This window comes from Stenella coeruleoalba (genome assembly GCF_951394435.1).
Source record: "Stenella coeruleoalba genome assembly, chromosome: 3".
Taxonomy (NCBI): Eukaryota; Metazoa; Chordata; class Mammalia; order Artiodactyla; family Delphinidae; genus Stenella; species Stenella coeruleoalba.
In genome coordinates, this window is record NC_137148.1 from 98,480,467 (window position 1) to 98,499,728 (window position 19,262).

Consider the following 19,262-nt stretch of genomic DNA (forward strand, 5'->3'; position numbering starts at 1 on the left):
ATATTTATATTGTTCTTTTTCCCTTCCCATATATTGGCGTTTCCATATTGGTCACTTTCAGTCTGAATAACATGAATTTGCTTAGTTTTTTTCTAATCCGAAAATGCTTTTATTTCACATTCACATTTGAAGGATTTTTTTCACTTGATATAGAATTCTGAGTTGACAATTTTTAAATGTTTTTACTTCAGCACTTTTAAGGTTTTGTTCTTTTGTCTCTGGCCTACATTGTTTCTGATTAGAAGTCAATAGTCACTTATGTCATTGTTTTCATATGTAATATGTTGTTTTTCTTGCTGCTTCCAATGTTTTACCTTGATTTATGATTTCTGGCTGTTAGAGTGTGATGTATCCAGATGTGTTTTATTTCTATTCATTCTGTTTGGGATTTGCTGACCTTCCTGGATCTTGAAGTTTATGTTTTTACCAAATTTTGGACAGTTTGAAGATATAATTTCTTCAGATCTTCTTTCTGTCTCATTGTCACTTTGTCTACACCTGTGACACCATTTATATTTGTGTTATACCACTTGATTTTGTCTCCCAGATCTTTGAGCCTCTGTCTGTATGTATTTTTTTCTTTTCATTCTTGTGGACTGGATAATCCTTTCTCTTCTGGTGTTTCCAAGCTGTATTTAACCCATTTATTGATACCCCCACCCTTTTTCTTTTTCATTTCAAATATTATAAATTTCAGGTACATCTGTCCCTTTCTTATGGCCATAAATTTATTTAAGCTTCTGAATATATATAAATATATACATGTTTTTTACCAATTCCAACATCTAGGCCTTCTTCTTTTTTAAAATTAATTAATTAATTAATTTTTGGCTGTGTTGGGTCTTCCTTGCTGCTTGTGGGCTTTCTCAAGTCATGGCGAGTGGGGGCTACTCTTCATTGCAGATGCGCAGGCTTCTCATTGCGGTGGCTTCTCTTATTGCAGAACATGGGCTCTAGGCGCACAGGCTTCAGTAGTCTTGGCTCACGGGCTCTAGAGTGCAGGCTCAGTAGTTAGGGCGTACGAGCTTAGTTGCTCCGTGGCATGTGGGATCTTCCCAGACCAGGGCTCAAACCTGTGTCCCCTGCATTGGCAGGCGGATTCTTAACCACTGTGCCACCAGGGAAGTCCCCATCTAGGGCTTCTTGTGGTCATTTTCTGTTGCCTTTTTTTGGAGAGTGTTAAGTTTTATCCTTGCAGGCATTAATTTACTAGTGAATAAGCTTATCTTTTTGAAGCATTTTAAAAGCTTTGTTATTGTGAGTCTTTATTTGTCATTATTCTAGGATTAGTCTGGGACTTTCTGGGTATCAGCTGAATACCAAGAAAATTGAGCAAAGACCTTTCATTTTGGCTGGACTTCTATGTCTCTTAGCTGTGCAGAGATGCTGAAATCTCTACTTAGCCCACAGCTCCCAGCAGCTATTCTCTTCCAGGCCTTGCAGAGTCTCACTCAAAAAGCACACAACTTAATATTTGACCAACAAAGGAAGGGGAATTCCACGTAGGTTTCTGGGGCTCCTCTATTCAGCTCCCTTCTGTCTGGTATCTTAACGCACAACTTCCAGCCAGCATTGTAGTCCGTATCTGCAGTCTGTGTTTTCTCAGTTTAGCAAGACTACTGTGCTCTGCTTGTCCTTTTCTTTCTTCAGTTCTAGAAAGTGCCTCCAGACATAGAGCCAGGGCTATTGTGGGGCTTATTCCACATATTCCCACACTCTCAGTGATTGCAATCCTGTGTCCCTTTTGTAGAATGTTTACAAACAGTTGCCTCATACAGTTTTCTATTTTAGTTTTGGATGGCTAGGCTAGTATCAGTCACTCCTTTATTGCTAGGACCAATGTCAAATTATATTTTTAGTTATCCCACATAGACTACAGACCTTTGGGAAAACACTAAATAATTGTCTGTTTCTTATAATCTAGGTTTCTCCCCTTAATTACTTTTCTGTGTGTATCTCAAAGATATGAAGCAAAACAATAGCTTGGTAATGAGAAGACCTTTTAACAACATCCCATGTGCTATTTGAATATGACATATGGCTTTTCCAAATTAAACATGAACAATCCACGTTTGGGCTCTGGATAATCTCTCTGTCTGCTCTTAAACTAAAGGTTTCAGTATGTAACTTGGGAGAATAGTTTATGTTAAGACTATGCTAGACTACTATATTTAGAAACACAAATTTTTCTGGGCCTGATCAATGGATCTATGTCATAATAAACAGAGGTAGTAAAGTAGGTCAGACAAAAAATGTACATGAACGCATATGTAAATATGTGTGCATGTATACATATTTCTAATATCTCTCAGTTTTGCATCATAATCTTCCTACCTCAAATCAGGTACATGATCACTCATTTGAAATTTTGAGCTCTAAGTTCCATAGCTATATATACATCTTATAATTTTTAATATATCAATTTATAACTAATAACACTTGACTTTTAGGACAGGGATTATTACTTAAAAATATCTGCTCTTCTCTTTTATTTGTACCTCTCTGTATCATCTAGTAATCTTTCCTCTGTTTTCAACAACTTTAAATAGTGAATTTTCACCTAGAAATTATATTCATGTCCTAAATCCCATTAGGAAGTTATGCTACTAAATTAATAACAGGCATATTGTTGTATGTTTTATTATTTTTCCAGTTTTGGAAATTATACTTTTTGGCAACAGTGGTAGTTAAGAATCATTACTGTTGCTGCTGCTCATGGCCCATGTTGGTCTCTACCTGTAAGTTAAGGACTTTGCTTTTAGTAACTACCAGCAACCTAGAATGTCAGTCTGGGAATTGGTAGCTCAGTGAGTTGGCTCCACTCCACAAGCTTCCCAAGTGGAAATGGCTGGGACTCCCGAAGGGAAGAGAAGGGTACACTGAGATCTCAATTTCAGTGAAGCAGAAAGTAAAACTGACTGTGGAGCCCCCTTCGCCTTATTCTCCCTGCCTGCCTGGTCCACTAGACCTCTCCGGTGGGGCTGGTCCCTCTTCATCTGGACAATGTCTCTTCCATATGGCAACTGGGCACAAAGTGTGCTGACCAGTCAGGATGGCCCTTCCCATGCAAATGGATGAAGACAGAATAGGAGATATCTCACTTGTTGTATGATTACCTATATAATATACTCAATTTTGCTTCTTGGTCTGCAAAGTCTAAAAAGTTTATTATTCAGCTTTTTATAGACAGTCTGCTGATTCCTGCCTTAAGGCAATAAATGGCTGGTTCCATAATCAGTAGATGAGAGGCTGAGAAGTTGAGCAGAGTTTTCAGCAGCTTCAAGGAGATCAGAAGACAAAACTTCAAATTTAGAGAGAGCTAAGGAAAAGTAGTCTTGGTAAATGCCAGTTTTCTGAGGGACATTCCATAAGGCTATACCCTAGGATTAAGTGTAGTCAGAACTGTACAAGTAGTTCCCCAAACTGAAGCCCTGCTGCAAATAATAAGTCTTGATTGGGGTAGTGTTAACTGTCTCTAGCTTGCATGGCAGAAAACAATGTAAATCTCTGAAGGAAAAAACATTTTCCAGTGCCTCAAAAATACCTATATAATCTTTATATGTACTATCCAGCAGTTGATCGAATATATTAGGTATTCAGAAACTAAGAGGTTCAAAAGCCAAGAGGAAAAGTGACAATAGAAACAAATCCACAGGAGATCCAGATAACCAAATCATCCAATGAAATGTTAAAATAATTATAATTAAAATATACAAGGAATTAAATACAAGTTGGACAACTTTGGCAGATAACTAAAAAGGATGTAATGAAAATATTAGAATTAAAATGTAAATGATAACTAAAAGTATAGATTATAACCCAATTAAAGAACTCAAAAGAAGGGTTATCTCTAGATTTCATATGTATGATTTCTAGGTCTATTTCTATTATTGGATTTTTCTTCTGGTTAAAGACATCATTTTTCTTCTTTGTAGTTCTAGTAGTTTTTATTTTATACTAGACTATCAATCTCATGGTGTTGAGCATCTAGGTTTTGTTATTTTCTCTTATTAATGAAGTTTTGGGTGTTATTTATGTTAGCAGTTAATTTACTTCATATCAGTTGTTCCTTTTAGAGGTTGTTTTAAAGCTTCTATATGAAGGATCTAAAATCGCCTTTAATTTGGGGCTGTATTAGATTTACATATAAGATGTGGTTCTTACAGGGTCTCTCTTAAATGTCTTAAGAATTCTGCAGGGTCTTTCCTAGTCCTTTGAAATCATGCTCTAGTAGTTATTCAGAGCCCTTTGCATGCTCTAGTAGTTATTTTTTCTCCAGTGTTCGTTCTTTGCTTGGCCACTTAGATTCTTTCCCTGTAGAAGTGCTTTTTTTTTTTTTTTTTTTTTTTTTTGCGGTACGTGGCCCTCTCACTGTTGTGGCCTCTCCCATTGTGGAGCACAGGCTCCAGACGCGCAGGCTCAGCGGCCATGGCTCACGGGCCTAGCCGCTCCGCGGCATGTGGGATCTTCCTGGACCGGGGCACGAACCCATGTCCCCTGCATCAACAGGCGGACTCTCAACCACTGCGCCACCAGGGAAGCCCAGAAGTGCTTCTTGATATTAAGCCAAGATCTCAAGCAGGCTCTTTATGCAGATTTGTGGAAGTCTCACACTGCACATTTCCCTTCTTTGCATTAACCTTCCTCACTCATTTCATCCAACTCACTAGCCTAGAACTCCAATCTCTATATCCTCAATACAGTGATACTGCTGTGTTCTACTCTGACTCTGTCTTCCTGTACCACATCCAGGAAGTGTCTCTAGCAAAAAACCGAAGCAATCATGGAGGTCAATGATCTCTCAAGAATCTTAGTACTGTGTTTGCTACCTGTTGTATAACCTCTGAAGCAAGTTATCACACATATTTTTGTCTAGTTTTACAGTTATTTATGGCAGGAAGACATGTTCAACACCAGATACCCCCTTATGGTCATAAGTGGAAATATATATTACTAGTGTTCTTATAAATATTTTATCTCTTGTTCATTTTCCTTTGATCGCATATTCATGATACTCTTGCTTCTTAAATATAAGTAATTTGGGTGAAAATAACAATGTAGTTAAAAAGTTTGTAGTTTTAGCCCTCATAACTCAGAGCCTAGTTCATCTTCCTTTTGCTATTACAACTGATTGTGTATGTATTTAACTGAAAGATGAAATGAAAACACTGAGAGTTTTAAATATATCTCTGCTTATTGGGAAATAATCTCTGTTGTGCAAACAGAAGGCCCCATTCTTTGCTTTGAGCCCCTTACTTACAGCTTTCTGAGTAGTTATTACATAATCAAGCTGTTATGTGTTAATAATTATGCCAGCAGAGTCCAGGTGAATAAAATCTGTTTCTACAGTTATTTCCATTGGTCATTATGATATTTTGCTTCCAAATCTTTATTATCTGTGGGATTTTTACCATATTACAACCCACATTTAAAAAATAATAAATGCAACATAAGCTTTGAACTGGGTTGTGTTTTCTTTGGTTTCCATTCTCCAAAGGAATTTTTTTTATCACATAATAAAAAATCATTTATGGCTGAAATAAAATTTTTGGTGTGCTCCAGTTTTTCATTAGTTTGAAAATCAGAATTAGAACTTGAGTGAAAAGAATGAATATACAAATTAAACCTTAAGTTAAAACATAAAATAATCATGCTTAATGGTAAGTAACTTGAAGCTTTCCCACTAAGATCAAGTACGAGGCAAGGATATCCCCTTTCACCACTCCTTTTCAACATCATACTGGAAGTTCTAATATGATAAGACAATGAAAGGAAATAAAAGGTATACAGATTAGAAAGGAAGAAATAAAATTATGACATGATTATCTATGTAGAAAATTTGAAAGAATCAACCAAGACGTTCCAGGAACTAGTAAGTGATTATAGCAAATTTGTAGTATACAGGGTTAATATTCAAAATTCAGTCGCTCTCCAAGTCTATCCATGTTGCTGCAAATGGCAAAATTTCATCTTTTCTATGGCTGAGTAATATTCCATTATATATATATATATATATATATAATATATATATAAAACACATCTTCTTTATCCATTCATCTGTTGATGGACACTTAAGTTGCTTCCATACCTTGGAAATTGTACATAATGCTGCTATGAACATTAGGGTGCATGTATCTTTTTGAATTTTTTTTACTATAGGCCCAGAAGAAGAATTGCTGCGTCATATGGTAATTCTATTTTTATACTAAGTCAGACAGAGAAAGACAGATGCTGTATTATATCACTTATATGTTGAATCTTAAAAATACAACAAACCAGTGAATGAAACAAAAAAGAAGCAGACTCACAGATACAGAGAATAAACTAGTGTCTACCAGTGGGGAGAGGGAAGAGGGGAGGGCAACATAGGGGTAGGGGAAAAGAAGGGTTAGTATGAGATTATATGAAATTATGTGTGTGAACCTTTTGAAAACTGTAAAGCAGTAGAGAATTTAAAGACTCTTTTATTCAATAAAAAGTCAATTGCCTTCCTGTATATCAGCAGTGAACAGGTAGAATTCGAAATTAAAAACACAACACCATTTATATGAGCACTCCCCAAAATGAAATACTTAGGTATTAATCTAACAAAATAAGTACAAGATATATGTGAGAAAAATTACAAAACTCTGAATGAAATCAAAGAACAAAAATAATGGAAAGATATTCCATGTTCATTGGTAGGAAGACACAATATTGTTGAGATGTCAGTTCTTCCTAGCTTGATCTATAGATTCAATGCAATCCCAATCAAAATCCCAGCCATATACTTTACGATATTGACAAACTGATTATAAAGTTTGTATAGAAAAGCAAAGAACCCAGAACAGCCAATAAATGTTGAAGGAGAAGAGCAAAGTTCAAGGACTGATGCCATCAAATTTCAAGACCTACTATGAAGCTACAATAATCAAGACAATGTGGTATTGCTGAAAGATTAGACAAATAGATCAGTGAAAGAGAATAGAGAGACCAGAAATAAACCCACATAATATGTAGTCAACTCATTTTTGACAAAGAAGAAAAGGCAGTATGATAGAGCAAATATGGTCTTTTTGACAATTGGTGCTATAACAACTAGAGATCCAAATGCAAAAAAATAAAATGAATCTGGACACAGGCCTTATACCCTGCACAAAAATTAAAATGTATCACAGACCTAACTGTATGATGCAAAACTATAACACTTCTGGAAGATAACATAAGAGAAAATCTAGATGACCATGGATATGGTGATGCCTTTTTAGATATATCACCAAAGACATGATCCATGAAAGAAATAATTGATAAGCTGGACCTCATTAAAATTAAAAACTTCTGCTCTGTGAAAGACAAATTTCAAGAGAACGAGAAGAAAACATACAGACTAGGAGAAAATATTTGCAAAAGACACATCTGATAAAGGACTATTATCCAAAATGTACAAAGGACTCTTGAAACTCAGCAAGAAAACAAACAACTTGATTCAAAAACAAGTCAAAGACCTTAACAGACATTTCACCAAAGAAGATGTATAAATGGCAAGTAAGCATATAAAAAGATGTTCCACATCATATGTCATCAGGGAACTGCAAATTAAAACAACAAGATACCATTTCACACATTTTAGAATGGCCAAAATCTGGGACACTGATGACACCAAATGCTGGTGGGCATGGGGAGAAATAAGAACTCTCAAAAATTGCTGGTAGGAATGCAAAATTGTATAGCCACTTTGGAAGACAGTTTAGCAGTTTCTTACAAAACAAAACATATTCTTACCATACGATCCAGCAATCATGCTCCTTGGTATATACCCAAAGGATCTGAAAATGTATATCCACACAAAATCCTGCACATGATGTTAATAGCATCTTTGTTCATGACTGCCAAAACATGGAAGCAATCAAGATGCCCTTCAGTAGGTGAAATGATAAATCATGGTAAATCCAGATAATGGAATACTATTCAGTACTAAATGGAAATGAGCCATCTAGCTATGAAAAGACATGGAGAAACCTTAAATGCATATTACTAAGTGAAAAAAGCCAATATGAAAAGACTACTAATATATGATTCCAACTATATGACATTCTGGAAAATGCAAAAATATGGAGACAGTAAAAAGCTAGGTGATTGCCATGGTTTGGTTGGGGGTGGGGTGAGATGAATAACTAAATCAGAGGATTTTTAAGGCAGTAAAAATACTCTGTATGATACCATAATAATCTATCAGGTTGGCCAAAAATTCATTGGCCATAAGATTTTATGGAAAAACCTGAAAGAACTTTTTGGCCAACCCAATATATGTGTCATTATTCATTTGTTCCAAACCCATAGAACGTATACCACTAAGAATGAACTCTAATGTAAACTGTGGACTTTGGCTGATAATGATGTGTCAATGTGGGTTCATCAATTGTAACAAATATACCACTCTGTTGGAGGATGTTGAAAATGGAGGAGGTCATGTATGTTTGGGGACAGGGGTAAATGGAAGATCTCTGTACATTCCCCTCAACTTTGCTGTGAACCTTAAACTGCTTGAGAAAAATAAAATGTTAATAAGAATTTATTTGAAAAAAACACAAAGGAGACAACCTTTAACATTTTAAAAAGAGAAAAAGTGATATTTACTACTGTTCCAGTATGAATGTAATTTAATATCATCAGTAGAATTAATCTAATCTCCCAACTTAATATTTCTTTCATATGATATACTGACCCTTTCACAAAAGTCAAATGACATTTACCAAGAGATATACTAATTTAGGGGTTATGGGCTCCTTCATCTATCCAGTAGACAGTAAGAAATCTGTCTAATCTTTATACAATCAACCACTGTCTTGGAGCCATCCTTGAAACACCTAAGAGACCGGAGGCAAGTTGCTTAATCTTTCTAGATCTCCATTTCCTTATCCGTACCAAGGGGAATAATGAGATATTATATTATAAGATTATTGAAAGATGTTGTTATACTTAATCTTTATTATATTTAATGTGAAAATCATTTAAAGTCGTGTAATTTTAAGGTGGTTACACTTTCTGTTCTTCCCTTTCTGATAATCTTATGCCCTTCACTGTAGTCTTGGTGCTTGGGTGATGTGGGTTCTTTTAAAGATGCTGACATGTGTCTACAATAGTCTTTTGGCATATACTTAGTTGTCCTCTTACCTACTCCCACCCTTCAAGCCTTAAATTTCTTTTCTAATTAATAGTTTTACCCATTTTTTATTAGGTATATATTTATCACTGTGTAACAAATCACTTTAGAACTTCGTGGCTTAAGTTCTTAAAGTGATAATAGTCATTATTTCCCACAATATTGTGCATCAGTAATTTGATCAGGGCTCAGCTGGGGAGCTGGGGGTTGCTTGCCTGTGTGGTGTCTCAGTGCTCTGTCATATGGCCTCTCTCTCTTTCTGCTGTGCTCTAGCATTGACCTCCTTAGAGCATGAATGGGCTCTGAGAGAGTTTCAAGAAAAGCTGCCCCAGGTTTGCCTTAGTTTGCCTCATGATTTCTGCTATACTGTAGGCCAGTGTAAATCATATGGTCAGGCTCCAAGTCAATGTCTAGAGTGGCTTATAAAGGCATGAATACCAGGAGTTATGGTCCATAGGGGTTTGCTAATGAAAATACAGTTGACCTGTGAACAATGCAGGTTTGAACTGCATGGGTCCACTTATATGTGGATATTTTCCAATAGTAAATACTATAGTACTAGTTGGTTTGTGGTTGGTTGAATTCACAGATGCAGAGGAACCGTGTGGATATGGAGGGCCAACTATGAGTTATATGCAGATTAACCCCAGTGATGCTCATGGGTCATCTGTAATCTGCATAGTGGCTATGATGGGAATTAAATAGTGTGAAAGTTGATAGTTTTCATAAAGCCTCTTATGATGTAACTCAGTAACTCTCAAATTATTGAGATTAACTCCAAAGACATCCAAAGATCCAATGGTAGCAACTTATGAAACATTGATATAGTTCATTGTGTTAATTAGAACATGGTATATTCTTGCAACTTTTGAGAAAATACATGGAAAAAATGAATCACAATTAGTAGGAAGCTATCTTTCTCCTCCCTTAAAGAGTGAGATGCTCTGGAAAGAATCTTAGAGAATTCTGGTATTGGTTCTATTAAATTTTTATGGTTTATGGGAAAGTATTTTCTAGATCTCTTTTTTCTAAAATTAGACATTTGGACTGATGGTCACCATGAGCACTTCCAGCTACATATGTTCATGTGTCTCTTGGTCTTAGTGGAAATATCTAAGGTGTTTTGAAAAGTCTTACAATCTTCCTCAGGCAGTAGTATTGGGAAACGGTACTTTTTGATTTTCTTTTACTTTTCTGTGAAACGCTTATTTTGCTTTCACCAGCCTTTGCATGCAGTAGGCGTCTAGCCAGAATTGGTCTCACTCAAAGGCAAACAGTTATTTACCTATTTAATTTTGAGTGGCTATACTCAGACAAAAATAAGTGTTCTCATCAAAAGTCATTCACCCAATCATTCCACCATTCTTCTATTGATCCATCAATTTATCTATCCTTCTGTTTATTGAATAATTACTAAACATAAGAAAATTCCATAATGAATGTACTAAGGGTTACTATGGGGTCTTAAAATTGATGATTGTAGTAATTTTATTCAGCTATAAGTAAAATATTGTAAATATAATTTGGAATTTGTGCTCTTCGGATCTCAGTCTTGTGCTAGGCTACTTCATATGTTTGTGATACTTGCCTGCCCCTTGAAGGCATTTAAATTTATGCAAACCTTAGTTTAAGGTATTATTATCTGTCAAAAAGGAGACATAGGCCTAGAGTTCAGACATAGGGACACAGGGGGGAAGGAGAGGGTGGGACGAATTGGGAGATTAGGAAGGACATATGTACACTACGATGTGTAAAATAGATAGCTAGTGGGAAACTATGGTATAGCACAGGGAGCTCAGCTTGGTGCTCTGTGACGACCTAGATGAGTGGGACGGGGGGGGGGGGGTGGGAGGGAGGTCCAAGAGGGAGGGGATATAGGTATACATATAGCTGATTCATTTCATTGAGCAGCAGAAACTAACACAACATTGTAAAGCAATTTTACTGCAATAAAAAAAAAAAGTAGTATATTGTTAAGAATCTATTTTGTCAGTCTTTATTAGGAAGTGAAGCTGGGCCTCTAAACAAAGGTTTGAAGAGGAGTGTGGCTTTTAGTCCTGTAAGGAGCAAATATCCTGGCGAGCTGGTGTTGAGGTCAGGGAAGGTCAAAGATAAAATAAACTCTGGATATTTAAGTGATACCTGATTTTTTCTTTTTAATTTGGTAAACCATTGATAGCTTAGGTAAAACATATAAAAGAAAATAATTGTCATTTATTTAGGGTAGGGGGAATTAAAATTTAACACAACTTACTGGTGTTTAAAACAAAGGTAATCATTTACTCTGAGAACAGGGCCATGGATCCTGCAAAATTATCTGTATATATGTTTCAAATTATTTGTATATAATTGTTACATTAACTGTAACTACTTCATTTTCCAAATGTATTTTTATTTTCTGTCCCTCTTATTTAAGCCTTGTCTCTGACAATACTTTTTATTTCAGTGAAATAATGGAAAGAATTATATGAAAATGATGTATATATGTCAATCTCAATCTCCCAATTCATTCCACCCCCCACCCCTTTTCCCCTTGATACTATGTATAAAATAGATAACTAATGAGAACCTACTGTATAGCACAGGGAACTCTACTCAATGCTCTGGGGTGACCTAAATGGGAAGGAAATCCAAAAAGAGGGGATATATGTATATGTATAGCTGATTCACTTTGCTGTACAGTGGAAACTAACACAACATTGTAAAGCAACTATACTCCAATAAAATTTTTTATAAAAAGAGTTGTATGAAAATGAACAAATTGTGTGAGGTTGACTCTAGAGTTCAAGGTAGACTCATTAGGCAGGCATGATTAATGCGGGTGCCTTTATTATCTTATAAAGAATGGGATAAAATATCAAAATTAAACTCATACTCATGTGATATCCTAAAACAGGCCCTACGAAACGTATACATTGATGATATTCTAAGATCTGCATTCAGTTGCATTAAGGACTTTCAAAAAAAGGAGTAGAAAACATTGAACATTTTTCCAAGATGAGCAATTGAAAGACTGGTAGCTTAACGGCCAATAGCCAAACTGTTTTAGCAGGGCTGCCTTATGCATTTGACCCTTACGGATTCCTGGGGCCTACTAGCTTTTCAAGAGCCTTTGAAAATATTGGAGACCTAAAAGTTATTGGTTCCACAATACAGAAAGAAAATAGTGCATTTAAAATAGATTAATATTAAAGATGCACAAAATATTGCAATTTCATGTAGTCATTTGCAGTACAAACCAAACCAATAGCATACAAACCATCTACTTTTACATGGTTATATAGAAACAGTATTAAGTGAGGATGTGCATACATTTTGATGTCTGATACTATGGGGGGGGGGGACATCACAAATAATTGCCTATAGCCTAAGAAGTTAAAATTTCTCTCATTCTTTTTCTCTCCATTGTTCTCTCTCTCTTTCCCCTTCCTCTATTTATTACTCTTACAAACACCCTCCTTTTTTGTGCTCTTCTCATTTTTCTACCCCACCCTCATTTAGGCAACTGGTTGAACTCAAAGCAATTCTATACTTTGTAAGATAGATAGCGAGGGCTTTTTCACTCATGAAGAATAAAATCATTACAAATTGCTTTGAGCTTAAGAAAATAAATACCATGGCCAGTTTTTCAATGTTCTGCATCCATTAAAGACTGATTTTATCTAAGTTCCTTTCTGTAAACCATTCTCTTATTGGATCAGGTATTCTATTAAAGGGCACATGAGTGAGTGCTGCTGTTGCTTTCTTAATGATATCTACTCATCATTTGGATTTTTGCAGGTATCTTCAGGATAGTTAAGACTTTAAAAGCAGAAACATATTATTTCATTTGCTACTACTGAGAGCTTTTGGGAAATGACAAAAAAAGTGTATTTTCATATTTTCCTGAGAACTTCATTCAGAGATTTAGTTTACATTTCTGTTTCTAAACATATAAATGAGAAGTGAAATATTTACTTTTAAGAATAAATAATTTGATAAGAGCAATCAGTAGAAAATTACTTTATCAGGAGAGCTTTTACTTTAAGATTCCTTGAGAAACAATCTAGACTTAACCATGCAAACTGAGTTCGTACTGCTGTAAAAGTGACAATTACTTCTGTCACTTCAATAATTTCAATATTATGAGAAACACTTATTCTAAACTTGACATGGTTTATTGTTAGTCAAATGTAGTTAAGTGTAATATTATACAAATTTCAAGTTATGATTCTTTGTTTCTATATCTCAAAATATAAAATTTCTGGTTACACTTGTACTTTATAGCTCTTGTTCAACATCATTCGCAAACTTTATTTCCTAATGATAGATAGGGTATCTTCATTTGACATGCTACCGAGATGGGTTATCTCTAATAATTTACATGCTTTAATTAGATCATATGCTCAGTGAACATGATATGAAATAATCTTCAGTTTAATTTTTGATGTTACAATCACTTCATTAAATGAGATATTCATTGCATTTGCACACAGTTTGCTTACATTGAGTAAGCAGGTGATAGTGTGGCTTAAAACTCTTTAGTAAATCATAGCCATATGACTGTATTCAGTTAGAGCATGATTGCCTAATTTTGGAGATAAATGGACTTCTCTGGGGAATTTTTAATTCCCTAAGAATTAAAGGAAGAACAGTTATAATTATATACCAAGTCAAATCGACCTAAACTGAGATCTCTTTAAATATATGGAGATAAACTGATACCCTTTTATGATAAAAACGGGTTTGGTTTGATTGGTACATGACTGACAATGGATAGGAGGAGTCAAGTGTGATATAGCAGTGGGACCTCAAGAATGACTTGAGTAATATATACTCCAGATACAGCAGGGTGCAGAGATCAGACTTGGACTTGGTGTTCTCATTCGTTGATAAATCTGTCACTAACACAGTAATGTCTCTGAGCCTCAGATTTACAAATCCATTGAATAGAAATGATAATATTTATTTCATAGGATTGTTGAAAGGATCAAAAAATGGATGTAACAAATGTTATAAATATATGAAATGCTATTTGATATGAGAAGCAGTGTTGTCAACTAGGAGCCACATGACATAATGTGTACAAAGTATTTAGCAATAGTTTGTGCTGAATGAAGCATTATAAGCATGATGTAGAATAATAATCAGTATTATATTAATCTTAAAATGCAAGCTGAGTAGTAATAAACGAAGAATACATGTTTACTGGATTTCTTTCCCTCCTTCAGTTTGCCCTTCTCCAGAAGAATTAAAAATACATCAGGAAAAAAGTATACATATAAAATTGAATGTAAGCCTTTTCTGTTAATCTTACTTATTTGACCATTAACCTCCTACTTCAATACATGTTAACTCTGCCGTATCATTCAGTAAAAGTTGAAACAGCTCATCTCCACCTCTCATTCTCCCTTTCTGTCTCTCTGCCTCACCCCCTGCCCACCACTCCTGGGAATTTAGGTAAGCATACTTGCTTTTTAGAATGGATATTTTCTTTTTTCTTTTTTTAACATCTTTTTTGGGTATAATTGTTTTACAATGGTGTGTGAGTTTCTGCTTTATAACAAAGTGAATCAGCTATATATATACATATATCCCCATATCTCTTCCCTCTTGCATCTCCCTCCCTCCCACCCTCCCTATCCCACCCCTCTAGGTGGTCACAGAGCACCGAGCTGATCTCCCTGTGCTATGCGGCTGCTTCCCACTAGCTATCTGTTTTACGTTTGGTAGTGTATATATGTCCATGCCACTCTCTCACTTTGTCTCAGCTTACCCTTCCCCCTCCCCATGTCCTCAAGTCCATTCTCTAGTAGGTCTGCGTCTTTATTCCCGTCCTGCCCCTACGTTCTTCGTAACTATTTTTTTTTCTTAGATTCCATATATATGTGTTAGCATACGGTATTTGTTTTTCTCTTTCTGACTTACTTCACTGTGTATGACAGACTCTAGGTCTATCCACCTCACTACAAATAACTCAATTTCGTTTCTTTTTATGGCTGAGTAATATTCCATTGTATATATGTGCCACATCTTCTTTATCCTAGAATGGATATTTTCTTAATTGAACTACTATAATAGCCTTGAGAATTATATCCTGGATTTTCTTCTATTAAAAACTACAAAAAAATTATTTTCAGGAAAGAGAACATTAATTTATTCATTCACCAAGTATTTACTTGTATGTCTATTATGCATCAGGTATGTGTTTGGAAATGAGTTTTCAAACACTCCAAGGAGGATTCAGTAATCCAGAACCATGGTGGGTTCTTTTCAGATGTAGGGAGAGATGAGATGCCTTAATAACTGCTCTGAAAGTTCACTCTCTGAAGAAAAGTAGTAGCAATGTATTGTGTATTTATCACATATGTAAACATAAGATATACAACAGGAATAGCACAACGAATGAGAAGAAGGAATTGGAAATATATTTTTATAGAATCTTTACACTTTATGTAAGGTAGTATAATATTATTTCAAAGTAGACTCTAATTAATTAAAGATATATATTGTAAACCCTAAGTCAATGACGAAGCACAATTTTTACACTGTTATAAATAAAAGTCAATAGAATCTCAAAAAATGCTCAGTTAATTCAAAGGAAGGCAGAGAAAAGAAAAAAAGCAAATGGAAAAAGTAGATAACAGCTAGGAAGATGGTAAATTCTAATCAACCATATTAATCATCATAGTAAATACACAAGATCTAAACACACTAAGTTAAAGACAAAGATTGCAAAATTGGGTTAAAAAAGCATGGAGCAATTATATGTTGCCTACAGGAAACCTACTTTAAAAAGAAAGGCATACAGGGACTTCCCTGGTGACTCAGTGGTTAAGAATCTGCCTGCCAGTGCAGGGGACACGGGTTCAATCTGTGGACCAGGAAGATCCCACATGCTGTGGAGCAGCTAAGCCCGTGCACCAGAACTACTGAAGCTGGTGCGCCTAGAGCCTGTACTCCGCAACAAAGAGTAGCCCCCGCTCGCCAGAACTAGAGAAAGCCTGCGCACAGCAATGAAGACCTAATGCAGCCAAAAATAAATAAATAAATTTATTTTTAAAAAGGCTTACATAATTTATAGGTATAGGATAATAAAAGATATACTATACAAACACAAATTAAAATTAAGCCAGTGTAGCTATATTTACATCAGACAACGTAACCTTCAGAGCAAGGAACATTATCAGAGATAATGAGGGTGATTGTGATAAAGGGTCCATTTTCCAAGAAGAAATAACAATTCTAAATATGTATGCACTAAGCTTCAGTTTCAAAACATATGAAACAGACCAAAAAAAGAAGATACATTTTACATCTACTAAAATACCTTAAATAAACCAAAAACGATCATACTAAGTGTTAGCAAGAACGGGGAGATATTGAAACTCTTTCACATTGATGGTGGGAATATAAAATAGTACAATCATTTTGGAAAACAGCGTTTTAGTTACTTAAAAAGTTAAACATATGTTTTTAATACGATGCAGCCATTTCATATTTAGGTATTAAACTAAAAGGATAGAAAACATATGTCTATACGAAGACTTGTACACAAATGTTCACAGCAGTTTTACTTGGATTGCCAAAACTTGGAAACAACTTATACATTCATCTGAATGGCTTAACAAATTGTGTGGAATACTCCTGTGCAGTAAAAGAAAATGAACTCTTGATACAAGATACAGCATGAATGAATCTAAAAATAATTTAGTTCAGTGAAAAAAAAGATCCAGAAAAAGAGAGTAAATACCACCTTCTTCCTTTTGTATGAAATTCTAAAACTATAAAACAATAAAAATTTTCAAAAATGCCAGCTAATTTACGGTGACAGTATGCCTATCAGTGTTTCCTTGAGGCAAATGGGAGAGAGGCAGTAGGAATGATTATAATGGAACATGAAGAAACTTTGGAGGTGATGGATATGTTCATTATCTTGATTGTAGTGATGGTTTCACAGTTGTCTATATGTAAAAACTTATGTGATTGTACACTGTACATGGGTGCAATTTATTATATGTCAATTTTTCTCCAAAAAGTAAAAAAATATCCAGTTATTTAGACTTTTCTAAATGCTTCATGTAGAACTAAGGCATAAATATGTGAGGGGCCAGGACATGAACAAATCTAAATGACTGACAGCTTAGTAATTCAATTCTTTTGCTGGGTTCAGTTTGCCCCCAATACTCACTCTTTCTTTAAGATGAGTTCTTATCCAGAAGATTCTACATGTAAAGGTATTTTTTAATTATTTAAACCTCCAGTGTGTCATTATACTGGAATGTATGTAAATTCCAGTGGTGAGCCTTTGTACAGTTCATTCACTTAGGAAAATGAGAAATATTAGTAGGTATTTAAGGGGGTATTATTAATGAATACAGAATTAGAGATAATATGACTTGCTTCTGAATTCCTCTCTGCAACTAACTTTGGCTTCAGGCTCAGAATTTCACCTCTGATGTTTCTATATACACACCTTCAAAAATAAGGAGCTGGGGGCTTCCCTGGTGGTGCAGTGGTTGAGAGTCCGCCTGCCGATGCAGGGGACACGGGTTCGTGCCCCGGTCTGGGAAGATCCCACATGCGGCGGAGTGGCTGGGCCCGTGAGCCATGGCCGCTGAGCCTGCGCATCCGGAGCCTGTGCTCCGCAACGGGAGAGGCCACAACAGTGAGAGGCCCGCGTACAGCAAGAAAAAAAAAAAAAAAAAAGGAGCTAAGTAAATTTCAAGGACGTTTCTAAGTCTAAAACTGTATGATTCAACAGCAATAAATATTTATACCCCCCTCCACTCTGTGTCCCCCATTGTGCTAGTTGTTACAGATAGGAAGATTCCCAGCAAGTTCACAGTTTACTGGAGGAATCAGTAAGCAAATCATTTTAATACATTGTGTTTCCTGCAACTATAGACATCAGGGTGCTTTAGGAACACAGAGGAAAGAATGATTATTCTGGGAGCGTAGAGGACTCCTGTTGGTTATTTTCCCATTATCCACTGCCTCTTTCCCACTTGCCAGAGCACTTCATTACACATCTTCCTTAACTTATAATGGGGTTGCATACAGATGAACCCATTGTAAATAGAAAATTATCTTAAACTGAAAATGCATTTCATAAACCTAAGCTTAGCCTAGCCTAATGTTAAACGTGCCAAGAACACTTACATCAGCCTGCAGTTGGGAAAAATCATGTAACATAAAGCCCATTTTGCAGTAAAGTGGTGAATGTCTCATTTAATGTATTGAATGCTCTACTGAAATGAAAAATTGAATGGTTGTAAGTGTATCAGTTGTTTAACCTTATGAACACATGGCTTACTGGTAGCTGTAGCTCTCTGCTGCTGCCCAGTATTATGAGAGAGTATTACAGCGCATATTGCCAGCCCGGGAGAAGATAAAAATTCAAAATTCAAAGTATGATTTCTACTGAATGTACATTGCTTTTGCACCATCATAAAGTTGAAAAACCGTAAGTCAAACCGTCATAAGTCGGGGACTGTCTGTATACCGGATGTCCATGTGATTCTAGAGAGGTTGATTCTACCACACCTCCAGAATATACAGCCTGAGCTTGTCCAGTAAAAAATCTCAGGAACTGTGTTGAGAATTTTAGAATACACACATAATGAACATGGGCTAGGAATCATGTTACCTATATTCTAATTTCCTCTCTGAACACTAATACACCAATAATACAGGCATACCCTATAACCATCTCCATGGTTAACTTCTTTTCAATATCTATCATAAAGCATTTGAGTCTGATTCTCATTTCTCTTACCTGGAGAGCATATTCATGTTAGACTAGACCAGGGTATGTACACAGTTCTCTAACTGGCTCTGACTGAGTCATAAGCCCACTAGTTTCACCTGCCTGTGATGGGCCAGCTCTACTTGATTGTGTGAAGTGAAGATGGAAATGAAATGATCCTTAATTAAAGACTGCAGTACCATCAATAACAGTTGGAGAAGATGTGTGGCTGACAATCAATAGACGTCAATTATAATATATAATAAAATGAGTTACTGAATCTATTTTTTCTAACACCCAAAGACTATGCCTATTACCTGAAATTGTTTGTGCCTAATGCATATATTGAACCTAATTTAAGAGCCTTTTTAAAAACAAATAACTTGTAAAGTA